Below are 14,143 nucleotides of genomic sequence, written 5' to 3' on the forward strand. Positions count from 1 at the left end.
CATACATGGTCAAAAATATTTTATTTACTGTAGTAAAATACATATAACTTAAAATTTGCCATTTTAAGTGTACACCTAAGTGTTAATTAATTACATCCACAATGCCGTGCAACCATTACCACTATCTATTTCCACACTTTTTCATTACCCCAAATAGAAAATCTGTACCCATGAAGCAATAACTTCCAATTCTTCTCTCCCTACAAATCCCTGGTAACCTCTAATCTACTTTTTGTCTCACTGAATTTGCCTAGATATTTCATATACTCAGATTTTGGTTATGTGTGTTAATGGAATGTGGCATTTATATGGGGAGATAAAAACAGTTAACAATCTATTCAGCTAGTTTGGGAACTGCTCATGCATCCTAAATCAGATGCATGCCAAAGAGTGGGAATCTAGTTAGATGCATGGATATACTCAATATATTTCAACTAAATTCTTCTTATTCCTTTATGACCTTCAATAAAAGTTTCTTATTGAAACTCTTCATCATTACTTGGGGGAATTGGGACTACATCTCTAAGTGAAGAATCACAGATTAACTATTGTGATGGTAATATGAATCTTGCTTGCAGTGTACTTTGGTAAGGAATGTAGGCATATTCTATGACAAAATGATGGAGATTAGCTATTTCACAGTCATATTTATGCTTCTGAGCCATCCCATGTGTTAGAACTTGGTACCAAGACAGTCTACTTTAAGGAGCCTCCCACTCTCTCATATCCCCTCATCCCATTACCACTCACTGCATCCCTTCACTGCTATTACTACTGTACTGTACACATGAAGTAAAACCATAATGGTGACCTAGTGTCAAAGCCTAGAGTGTTCCTAAACTTTATTTATAGAGTTATTATACTATCAAAATTTTCTAAAACAGATTTCCTCTGGTGTTAACATTTTCTCCTAATATACTTCTCTAGGAATAGCTGAAAGAGCTTTGCCATATTAAGCAAGTACTAATTACTTTCAGTTACTGATCATATACACTATATATATAAACACAAAGGATTGAAGTTTTATTGCTTGAGTGGTACTAGAAGAAATTTCCAAAGAATGTTAATGTTACACATTCTTTTTTATTTTTTTTAAGTTTGTTTATTTACTTAGAGAGCGCTAGCTGGGCAGGGGCAGAGAGAGGGGGAGAGAGAGAGAGAATAGAATACCAAGCAGGCTCCACACTGCCAGTGCAGAGCCTGATGTGGGGCTCAAACTCACACACCGTGAGATCATGACCTGAGCCAAAATCTAGAGTCAGACACTTAACCGACTGAGCTACACAGGCACCCCTAATGTTACACATGCTAATTTAAAGTTTAATTCCTCTAGTTTAAGAGTAAACACTTTTCTACATTTTCTTAAATCTATGAATAGGAAATGAAAGAAGTTATACAGAGAAACTAGTATCTTACTCCTTAGTCACATAAAAAGTACATTTATGTTGCATATAAATCATAACAGAGTCATGAAAAGGTAGGTATCTTCTCTTTTTTCATATATAAGCCTAAAACTGGAATCAGTAACCTGTCTCTTCATGTCTAAAGAAATGCTGCTAGAAGGAACTTTCCCCGTTCTATCCTGATGCAGATCTTTGCTTTACTATGCCACAGGCCAAAGGGGAAGAAAACTACTGACTTGTTTCAATTTAATCTGTCTCATTAAGGGTTATAATAATTCTGGTTGTCACATGGGATGCATCCTAGAGAATGTTTTAGTCCTATTCAAATTAAGATTTAAGGATTAGGGAAGAATTGAAGAGCTATGAACTATGCTTAACTAGCTTACTCCAAAACCCATCATGTCTCACACAACCTAGTTATCAGATTTCATTGAATCTGCAACATCATGGGTTATAAGACACACCATTCTTTATCACCATGAAGGAAAAAAACATTGCCATCAATTGTAAACGTATCCTTACTCAGAGGTTTTGAAGTATGAAATGCTTTAAGGAATGCAATGTCTCAGTATCAGTGGAATTTAACCTTTTATACTTAGAGATACAAAGTTAGGAGGGATGGGGAAGAAACCCAAAAATCCTCTTTTGTTAGAGATGAGGAAAAAAAGAAAGTTTAATTTAATAAACTTTAAAAGTCAAAACTGAAACACAGGGCTATTGTATACAGTTTTATATTTCCGGTTTTTATTTTTTAAGGTCTAATGTTCTGTGTATTTTATACCCAATAATTTTCTTTAGGTGATTTGATGGCCCTCAATAGAAAATGCTACCCCACCTAGGGACAGAAACTCTAAAAACACTCCCATAGTTTTCTAAAACTATACAATCCTATAGAAATGCTTTAATATTCAAGTTTTACTGTATGGAAAATTATCTCCTGTTGTTTATAGTACATTTGTATTATAACATAGAAGTCTTAATACACAACTGTTATATCATTAGTTGATGATCTTTTCCTAAAACATATTAAGTACACTAATATTAAAATATTGACATTTGAAACATTAGCCTTCATTCTTATTATGCAAATTTTCTCTGGTGTACCAAATAGCTTGATGAGTTAAAAGAAAAAGGTAGAAATATTCCTTAGAATAATGTGAGCTTGGGGTGCCTGGGTGGCTCAGTCGGTTGAGCTTCCGGCTTCGGCTCGGGTCATGATCTCACAGTTTGTGGGTTCGAGCCCTGCATCGGGCTCTGTGCGGACGGCTCAGAGCCTGGAGCCTGCTTCAGATTCTCTGTCTCCCTCTCTCTCTGCTCCTCCCCCACTCATGCTCTGTCTCTCTCCTTCAAAAATAAATAAAAACATTACCAAAAAAATTTTTTAAAAAAGAATAATTTGAGCTCTAATGATTATAATTTTAAGGGTGTTAACTGGATATATTCCAAAGTAGCAATTTCAGATGTCAAAACTATCTTGAAGCATCAAATCTAATCAACAAAATAGAGACCTTATTCAGGGCTCAGAGCACAGGTCTAACTACTGTAAAAGACTGTTTGCTAGAAATCACTCATTGACTGTAAGGCACACGCTACTACCAATATAGAAATACCAATATAGAAACTACTAGATGAATAAGGTATTAATTAGGGTATCATTTTTTAATTCAGCAGAGCCACACCTTATACATAACTGAGTTTGGAAGTCAATAAAGCAAATCACAGAATGTCAAAATTAGCCCATTGATCTAGACTACAGGAAAAAACAAAAGGAAAATCTTTGTGTATCTGGGCATTTGAACTATTATGCTTTTAAGATCAGTATCAAATCCCAGGGTAAGAAATGTGTAAGTGGAAAATTATGAAGTGTTTATGTTTTACAGTTTTTCCATTTTTGCATTAATATGTGTCCAATAAATTTGTTATGAGGATTAATTGAAATACTAGAAACTGGGGAAATTATAGTTTTAAGTTCACCTTTAAATTAAATGTTCATTTTATTTAATTCCAATGTATAATAGCTATTCATGAAAATATTTAATGTTAATAATATTTAACTATTTGCCAGCCTATGAGGAATTTCTTCTTCTTCTTTTTTTAATGGTTATTTATTTTTCCTGTGCCAGTACCATACTGTCTTAATGAGTACAGCTTTGTAGTATAGCTTGAAGTCTGGGATTGTGATGCCTCCTGCTTTGGTTTTCTTTCTCAAGATTGCTTTGGCTAGTCGGGGTCTTTTCTGTTTCCATACAAATTTTAGGATTATTTGTTCTAGCTCTGTGAAGAATGCTGGTGTTAGTTTGATAGGGATTGCATTGAATATGTAGATTGCTTTGGGTAGTACCGACATTTTAACAATATTTGTTCTTCCTATCCAGGAGCATGGAATCTTTTTCCATTTTTTTTGTGTGTCTTCTTCAATTTCTTTCATAAGCTTTCTGTAGTTTTCAGTATATAGATTTTTCACCTCTTTGGTGAGATTTATTCCTAGGTATTTTATGGTTTTTGGTGCAACTGTAAATGGGATCAATTCCTTGATTTCTCTTTCTGTCGCTTCATTGTTGGTGTATAGGAATGCAACCGATGTCTGTGTGTTGATTTTATATCCTGCAACTTTGCTGAATTCATGAATCAATTCTAGTTTTTTGGTGGGATCTTTTGGGTATTCCATATAGAGTATCATGTCATCTATGAAGAGTGAAAGTTTGACCTCCTCCTGGCTGATTTGGAGTTGTCTGATTGCAGAGGCTAAGACTTCCAATACTATGTTGAATAACAGTAGCAACAGTGGACATTCCTGTCGCGTTCCTAACCTTAGGGGGAAAGCTCTCAGTTTTTCCCCATTGAGGATGATATTAGCATTGAGTCATTCATATATGGCTTTTATGATCTCGAGGTATGCTCCTTCTATCCCTACTTTCTTGAGGGTTTTTAACAAGAAAGGATGATGTATTTTGTCAAATGCTTTCTCTGCATCTATTGAGAGGATCATGTGGTTCTTGTCCTTTTATTGATGTGATGAATCATGTTAATTGTTTTGCGGATATTGAACCAGCCCTGCATCCCAGGTATAAATCCCACTTGGTTGTGGTGAATAATTTTTTTAATGTGTTGTTGCATCTAGTTGGCTAATATCTTGTTGAGGATATTTGCATCCATTTTCATCAGGGAAATTGGTCTATAGTTCTCCTCTTTAGTGGGGTCTCTGTCTGGTTTTGGAATCAAGGTCATGCTGGCTTCATAGAAAGAATTTGGAAGTTTTCCTTCCATTTCTATTTTTTGGAACAGCTTCAAGAGAATAGGTGTTAACTCTTCCTTAAATGTTTGGTAGAATTCCCCTGGAAAGCCATCTGGCCCTGGACTCTTGTTTTTTGGCAGATTTTTTATTACTAATTCGATTTCCTTCCTGGTTATGGGTCTGTTCAAATTCTCTATTTCTTCTTGTTTCAGTTTTGGTAGTGTATATGTTTCTAGGAATTTGTCCATTTCTTCCAGATTGCCCATTTTATTGGCATATAATTGCTCATAATATTCTCTTATTATTGTTTTTATTTATGCTGTGTTGGTTGTGATCTCTCCTCTTTCATTCTTGATTTTATTATTTGGGTCCTTTCCTTTTTCTTTTTAATCAAACTGGCTAGTGGTTTCTCAATTTTGTTAATTCTTTCAAAGAACCAGCTTCTGGTTTCATTGATCTGTTCTACTGTTTTTTTTTTTGTTGTTGTTGTTTCAATAGCATTAATTTCTGCTCTAATCTTTGTTATTTCCTGCATTCTGCTGGTTTTGGGTTTTATTTGCTGTTCTTTTTCCAGCTCTTTAAGGCATAAGGTTAGGTTGTGTATCTGAGATCTTTCTTCCTTCTTTAGGAAGGCCTGGATTGCTATATACTTTCCTCTTATGACTGCCTTTGCTGCATCCCAGAGGTTTTGGGTTGTGGTGTTATCATTTTCATTGACTTCCATATACTTTTTCATTTCCTCTTTAACTGCTTGGTTAGCCCATTCATTCTTTAGTAGGATGTTCTTCAGTTTCCAAGTATTTGTTACATTTCCAAATTTTTTCCTGTGGTTGATTTCGAGTTTCATAGTGTTGTGGTCTGAAAATATGCACGGTATGATCTCAATCTTTTTGTACTTACTTAGGGCTGATTTGTGTCCCAGTATATGGTCTATTCTGGAGAACGTTCCATGTGCACTGGAGAAGAATGTATATTCTGCTGCTTTAGGATGAAATGTTCTGAATGTATATGTTAAGTCCATCTGGTCCAGTGTGTCATTCAAAGCCATTGTTTCCTTGTTGATTTTTTGATTAGATGATCTGTCCATTGCTGTGAGTGGGGTGTTGAAGTTTCCTACTATTATGGTATTACTATCGATGAGTTTCTTTATGTTTGTGATTAATTGATTTAAATATTTGGGTGTTTTCACATTTGGTGCATAAATGTTTACAATTGTTAGGTCTTCTTGGTGGATAGACCCCTTGATTATGATATAATGCCCTTTTGCATCTCTTGATACAGTCTTTATTTTAAAGTCTAGATTGTCTGATATAAGTATGGCTACTTCGGCTTTCTTTTGTTGACCATTAGCATAGATGGTTCTCCATCCCCTTATTTTCAATCTGAAGGTGTCTTTAGGTCTAAAGTGGGTCTTTTGTAAACAGCATATCAATGGATCTTGTTTTCTTATCCATTCTGTTACCCTATGTCTTTTGATTGGAGCATTGAGTCCATTGACGTTTAGAGTGACTACTGAAAGATATGAATTTATTGCCATTTTGATGCTTGTAGAGTTGGGGTTTCTGGTGGTGTTCTCTGGTCCTTTCTAATCTTTTTTGCTTTTGGTATTTATATATATATATATATATATATATATATATATATATATATGTAAAATGTATATGTATATGTTATATATATGTAAAATATATATGTTTTCATCTTCTCTCCCCTCAGAGAGTCCCCCTTAAAATTCTTGCAGGGCTGGTTCAGTGGTCACAAACTCCTTTAATTTTTGTTTGTCTGGGAAACTTTTTATCTCTCCTTCTATTTTGAATGACAGCCTTGCTGGGTAAAGAATTCTTGGCTGCATATTTTTCTGATTCAGCACACTGAATATATCCTGCCACTCCTTTCTGGCCTGCCAAGTTTCTGTGGATAGGTCTGCTGCAAACCTGATCTGTCTTTCCTTGTAGGTTAGGGACTTTTTTTTCCCTTGCTGCTTTCATGATTCTCTCCTTGCCTGAATATTTTGTGAATTTGACTATGATATGCCTTGTTGATGGTTGGTTTTTGTTGAATCTAATGGGAGTCCTCTGTGCTTCCTGGATTTTGATGTCTGTGTCTTTCCCCAAGTTAGGAAAGTTTTCCACTATGATTTGCTCACATAACTCTTCTACCCCTATTTCTCTCTCTTTCTTTTCTGGGACCCCTATGATTCTGATGTTGTTCCTTTTTAATGAGTCACTGATTTCTCTAATTTTTAAATCGTGCTCTTTTGCCTTAATCTCCCTCTTTTTTTCTGCTTCATTATTCTCTATAAGTTTGTCCTCTATATCGCTGAGTCTCTGTTCTGCTTCATCCATCCTTGCCGCCGCTGCATCCATCATGATTGCAGCTCAGTTATAGCATTTTTAATTTCATTCTGGCTATTTTTTACTTCTTTTATCTCTGCAGAAGACTCCAGCTAGTATTCTTATTATCGTGATTCTAAATTCTGGTTCAGACATCTTGCTTATATCTGTGTTGGTTAAATTCCTGGCTGTCATTTCTTCATGCTCTTTCTCTTGGGGTGAATTCCTTCATTTTGTCATTTTGAAGGGAGAATGGTTATTTATTTTTGAGAGAAAGAGAGCACGTGCAAGCAGGGAAGGGGCAGAGAAAGAGGGAGAGAGAAAATCCCAAGCAGGCTCCACACTGTCAGTGCAGAGCCCAGCACAGGGCTTGATCTCACAAACCGTGAGATCATGACCTGAGCCGAAATCAAGAGTTGGATGCTTAACAGGCTGAGCCACCAGGTACCCCTGAGGAATTTCTTCTAATTAAAGCACCGATTGGACTTGAATGAAAAAAACAGCTATTTATGTATTATATGTTAGCTTTTAGAAAGACACTGTGATTCAAAAGTAAATTAGAAAAGGACCTGTTACCACTGTCTGTTTCTAGCTCAGAGACCCATAACGTACACTTAAACTAAAAATTAGCAACTTACCTTTACTTCACAGAATCATTCCATTACTATCTTCTTCCTAAACATTTCGTCATTTCGGTATCATTAACACTTCTCATAAAGCAATTTAGAGACTAAAATTTCCGCATATTCAGCAAGTCCTCAGAGTAGAGGATGACAACTGTAAAGCACTGCATTGTAGAGGGCAGGGACAGGAAAAGTCTGTGCTTTGCAGCTATGAACATACAGGAGGGTATAAATTTTTATGTACTGTACAAAGTCAAACTATACATAGTCTCAGATTCTGCAGAATAAATTATTTTACTCAACAGAGAACTAGGCAGCAGAAGCAAAAAAGATTACCGATCTAGAGGCACTAGAAATTGCATAGGTTGTATGTGTACCAAGCCTCTTTCTTGCTACAAACCTAAGAGATGGGACAGAGGACGGTAAGAGAAACAAGAACTCATGAAATGGATCTTTTAGAATTTTCATGGATAGATCTACATTCAAGGATAAGTTAAACAGAAAAGTATACATTATATGGGTCCCATGAAAATATTTTTGTATATGGCACTACATTGAAGGCAAGGATAAATAGCATATATATGTATATATGCATATGAACATATATACAAGAGGAAATTAAATAAAGTTATAAAAACATATCCCATGTTCCTAGTAATTACAGACTGAAAAACAGGAAAGATGAAATGGTTGCTAGTCAGTGTAAGAAGACACCATATGAAACTATTGATATGATGGAAAAAATCAAATTTGCCTTGGCTGTAAAGGACCAGTAATTACTACATAAAAATAATTCCTTGATGTAGAAAGAATTTTTTGAAATCCTCCCAGAATACAGAGGAAAATAACATGAAGGATAAAATGATGAAAAATAAAATGCTAGAATAGAGAGAACAGACACAAGTCCAGCCAAAAAAGGAGTGACTCTCAAAAGGAATACAGAAAAAGACAAAAAGAATGAACACACATTTTAATAGTAAAACAAAAATAAAAATATGCTTGATTTGTTTGAATTTAAAAGTCAAAAAGGATTCACCATCCTTCAAGCCTAATTAATGAGAGACAATCCATGTATAAATATGCTGGGAAATAGCCATTTCTGTCCTTCAAACATCCTGGTCCTTTTAACTTTTTGTTAACCATTTATTTTTAAATAATTTTAGAGTTAAAGAAAAGTTGCAAAAAATAAGAGTTTATGTATCCCTTCACCCAACTTATCCTAATTTAACAATTTATGTAATCATAGAACAATTAGGAAAAACAAAAATTAGCAATAGTATAATATTATAAACTACAAGCACTATTTAAACTTCACCAGTTTTCCACAAATGTTCTTTTTCTGTTCCAGGATCTAACCCAAGAATCCCACATTACATTAATTTGTCATCTCTCCTACTCTCCTCCAATCTGTGAAATTTACAGTCTTTCCCTGTCTTTCATGACCTTGATACTTTTAAAGACTACTGGTCAGTTATTTTGTTGATAATCCGTCAATATGAGTTTGTCTGGTATTTTCTCTTGATTAAAAAGAAGTTATGCAGGGGTGCCTAGCTGGCTCAGTTGGTACAGCACGTGACTCTTGATCTCATGGTTATAAATTTGAGCCTCACGTTGAATGTAGAAATTACTTTAAAAAAAATAAAACCTAAAAAAAAAAATAGAAGTTATGCATTTGGGGAAAAAATATCACAGAAGTGATGTGCCCTTCTCAGTGTATCATTTCAAGGGATACAAGATGCCAGTATATCTGATTACTGGTATTATTAACCTTGATCACTTTAAGCATGAGAAGTAAATTACCTAAATAAGCAGATCCAGGAGTCTAACAGAAGCATGCTTTCTAACAAGAGAAAAACTTAGCTGGCCCTATGAAATCCCTAACAGTAAAGTTCATTGATAAAACTATCCACACACAAAGAACTTCCCATTAGGATTTTAGTGCTTCTTCCTTAAATATGGATATGCAGTCACGTTAGAAGAAAACCTTCAGAATGAGAGATCATAATAAACAGAAAGAAACATATAATGCAGAGAGAAGAAAATATCAAACTATAATATCCACTTAAAGATAAGAGAAAATAAGAAGTGTTCCATGCATAGACATCCTAGCAAACACTTCATTTTTATCAAACATATTGCTCCTTTTAACTTTTTTTTAACTTTGTAATTTTTTTTCAACGTTTTTTATTTATTTTTGGGAGAGAGACAGAGCATGAACGGGGGAGGGGCAGAGAGAGAGGGAGACACAGAATCGGAAACAGGCTCCAGGCTCTGAGCCATCAGCCCAGAGCCCGACACGGGGATCGAACCCACGGACCGCGAGATCGTGACCTGGCTGAAGTCGGACACTTAACCGACTGCGCCACCCAGGCGCCCCTTAACTTTGTATTTTGAAGTAATTTCCGATTTACAGAAAAGTTATAGAAATAATAGAGTTTCTGTATATCCTTCACCCTCCTGTTCTTTGACTGGAGGGCATTGGTAGAGAAAATGAACGCTAATATGTCCTCTTAACCTAACTATATACCTTACTCAAATTTTATTAGTTTTTACACTAATGAGGTAGCTGAAATAAACCAAATGTGAAAGGGTTAAACATTACAATCAAAAGCTTTCAGAAAATAGAAAAAGAGGTAAATAATAATAGAGAAAAAGATAAAATTAGATTGATCCAAGAAGTCAAATATTAATTCCAGAAAAAGAAAATGGTTTGAAGGAAATTAGCAAAAAGTTAACACAAGAAAATTCCCTAGGAAGTTAAGGACAAGAATCTCTAGATTAAAAGGCCCTAGGGGCGCCTTGGTGGCTCAGTTGTTAAGCATCTGATTTTGGCTCAGGTAATGATATCATGGTTTGTGAGTTTGAGTACCACATCAGGTAAGCCCTGCATCGGGTTCATGAATTCAAGTCCCACATCAGGTAAGCCCTGCATCAGGTGAGCTCGAGCTCCACATCAGATGAACATGAGCCCCCATCAGGTAAAACATGAGCTCTGCTTCAGTTGAGCCCGGCTTTCTCTCTCTCTCTCTCCCTCTCTCCTCTCTCCCTCTGCCCTTCCTGGGAGTGTCTCTCTCTCTCTCTGCTCCTAGCTCACTTGTGCCCTCTCTAAATAAATAAATAAATAAATAAATAAATAAATAAATAAATAAAAGGGCCTACCAACTACTTCGGACAATTGCTGTAAAAGACTCACAGTTCAGGCACATTATTCTGAATTTTATTTTTATTATTCTGAAATTTCAGAATGGCAGGGATTTAAAAAATAAACCTAAGCGAGAAAATAGATCACAGACTAAGAATCAGCAACACTGAAAGCTAGAAAACAATGGAGCAAAGCTTTAAAAATATTTAATGAAAGTTTTAATCTAGGATTCTATAATAGACAAGTATAAATGAAAAAATATATTTTCATACAGTAGAGTCTCAATTTACCTCACGTGCATCCTTTCTTGGGGTGCTACTAAATGTGTATTTCACCAAAACAAGAGAATAAACTAGGAAAAGACATGGGATAAAAGCAAAAAAGCAGAAAATGAAAATGAAACAAACATCTAATGCAAGGCAGAGGCTAAGGATGACAACAAAAAGAGGTCTTGGGATGATGGCTGTTTAGATGGTTTAAAGAGCAATCAGTCCAGAATTAGATTGTTCTCTGCAGGAAAAATAAGTTTTATTTGTGTAGTAACTTGTATTAACTATCTTACAGAGCTGTTTAAAGATATGGAGAGACTTGACATTAGGTCTGAATAAAACTAAATGAATGGGGGAAATGAAGAAATTAGTGAAAACCCAAAAGGTGTTCAAGAAAGAAAATGTAATTGTAATGCACCACTTGGCTTATTAGTGAGTAATATTTACTTAAGCATAATAATTAAAATAATTAACAAATTTGGGGCGCGTGGGTGGCTCAGTCGGTTAAGCATCCAACTTCAGCTCAGGTCACGATCTCGCAGTACGTGAGTTCAAGCCCCGCGTCAGGCTCTGGGATGATGGCTCAGAGCCAGGAGCCTGCTTCCGATTCTGTGTCTCCCTCTCTATCTGCCCCTCCCGCGTTCATGCTCTGTCTCTGTCTCAAAAATAAATAAACGTTAAAAAAAAAAATTTAGAAAAAAAATAATTAACAAATTTAAGCAAAACTTATAAAAAGGATGGGCAAGGCAATAAAAGAGATGTAATAAAAGATATAAAAGAATTAAAATCCTTATCTACCATAAAGAAGTCATTAAATAATGAATGAAATTGTTCAGTTAATATAGATAGAAATAGGGAAACAAATACTAGAAGAAACAACTTAAACAAATCAATGTGGCCATCTCTGAAAAAGTGAAGTGGGACAGGAGTGGAGTGGCAGGGGAGGGCTAATGTGTTGAGGCCATTTTTCCCTTTAACCACTATTCGATTTTTAAAACGAAGTATGTAATTACCTTATTATTTATTTATTTATTTATTTATTTATTTAGAGAGCATGAGCACGGAGGGGCAGAGAGAGGGAGAGAGAGAGAATCCCTAGCAGGCTCCACAATGTCAACACAGACCCTGATGCAGGGCTCAAACTCACAACCCATGAGATCATGACCTGAGCCAAAGTCAGACACTTAACTGACTGAGCCACCCAGGCACCTCTATAGTTACATTAACAAAAATAAAAATTAATTTCAAAAGTGCTATGTACTCCAGATTGTTTCAAGCCAAGATATATCAGGCAAATGTGAACAATAGTAGGGAAAACCCAAGATGATACTAATAAGAAAGTAAATTTCAAAGTAAAAAGCATTAAACAAGACAGGGAAGATTAGTTTGTTGTGATAAAAAGTTAAATCTAAAATGAATAAGTAAGTCTAATAATGTAACATCAAAACTATAAAGTAGGGTTGCCTGCCTGGCTCAGTCAGAAGAGCATGCGACTCTTGATCTCGAGATCATGAATTCAAGCTCATCTTGGGTGTAGAGATTACTTAATAAAAATTTAAAAACTTAAAAAATATATACAAAGTAAAAACTGTTAGAAATACCAAGAGAAAGAAACACAGCTGTGATAGGAAACTTTAATATCATAATCATAACTCATGTTTGGATAAATAAGATCTAAAGACATATATAAATAATACATATTGAATTTTGTGCCTTGCAAAGAGAAAGCTATTTCTTTTCTAACATTTACAAAAGTTGGTAATATTTTGGTCACAACATAAATCTCTATAAATTCAATAAAGTGGTCCTGGACAAATGTCACTGACTATAATGAATTATGTATAAGAAAGGAGAGCATTGTGCAGGGCAGAAGTATTGAGAGACTGACCCCTAATAGGCAGAGTTGCCTACTGAAATGGCAACAAAAGGTTGTTATAGCCTAGATGATGATGCCTAAGGGCTCTCTGTCCTGGGCAAGACAACACCTACTCCTTCTCAAACCACAGCATGAGCTAAGACCACTCTCTACTCTTCCATTTTTTTTCCCACGCATGTAAATATTACCAAACATCTTAGCTGATGATGATCTCAGGAGAAAATTTTATGAAGGCAAAAACCACAAAACATCTGAGAACAACACAATAAGTAATATGTGACAGAAATAGCAATGAGATATAATTGACATATAACATTATTAGTTTCAGGTGTACAGTGTATGTATATATTATGAAATGGTCATCACAGTAAGTCTAGTTAACATCCACAAAACTTCACATACTTAACAAATTTTTTCCTTGTGGTAAGAAATTTCTTAAGATCTACTTTCTCAGCAGCTTTCCAATATGCAATACAGTATTATTAATTATAGTCACCTACATTATAGTCACAGTATAGTAATGCTGTACATTAGTGGTCCACTTAGAAATGTCTTCTGTAGCTTTGCATTACCAAAGCAGTTATTTTTGCTTACTTTTCCATTACTCAGACTTAAGATAAGTTTCTATCAATTTGAGTTAGTTTTCTCCACACAACTAAATCAGATAAAATACACTGAAATCTCTTATATATTCACTTAGCTATTCTTTCTTGAGTACTTCAGACTTTAGTTATACCTTTCATGAAACAGTATTGTTTAAAAGCATGTAATTGTTGCTGATCTTTAAAACTTCAGAATAAACACATTAGGGACAGATCTTAAAGTATTTGCAAACTGCTAACCACCTTATCTTCCTTCATTCTTTCTGCAATGAAATGTTCTTAACCTGAACTCTATTAGCTTTTCATTGGAAGATGGAAAAAGCCTCCTGTTTCATGTTGTAAACCTTTAAGGAAAAGACCTTTATGTCATTCTGAAAATTTTAACCAGGATTTATTTAAAACCCTCCTCTCTCAACTTTAAAAATTGGCTAAAACAATTTTTATTTGAAAAATATTTATAGGATATATTTTCTCTTTTATACTGTCAATTTGGTCTTTTTCATATATACCAATTTACATCATTTCCTTGTGTGTATACTACCTGCAGGTTACCTCATCTCGTTTATTTTCACTTTCTATCTGTTGGGTTTTTTTTTTTTTCCTTTTTTGAATGCTCTTTAAGAAAGTTTCTTTAAAAAGAGTCAAAGTCAAATCAGTTTG

The sequence above is a fragment of the Lynx rufus genome, unplaced genomic scaffold, assembly GCF_022079265.1.
Source record: "Lynx rufus isolate CCGP_SWC_20201006 ecotype Redwood Valley unplaced genomic scaffold, mLynRuf1.p SCAF_2, whole genome shotgun sequence".
Lineage (NCBI taxonomy): Eukaryota > Metazoa > Chordata > Mammalia > Carnivora > Felidae > Lynx > Lynx rufus.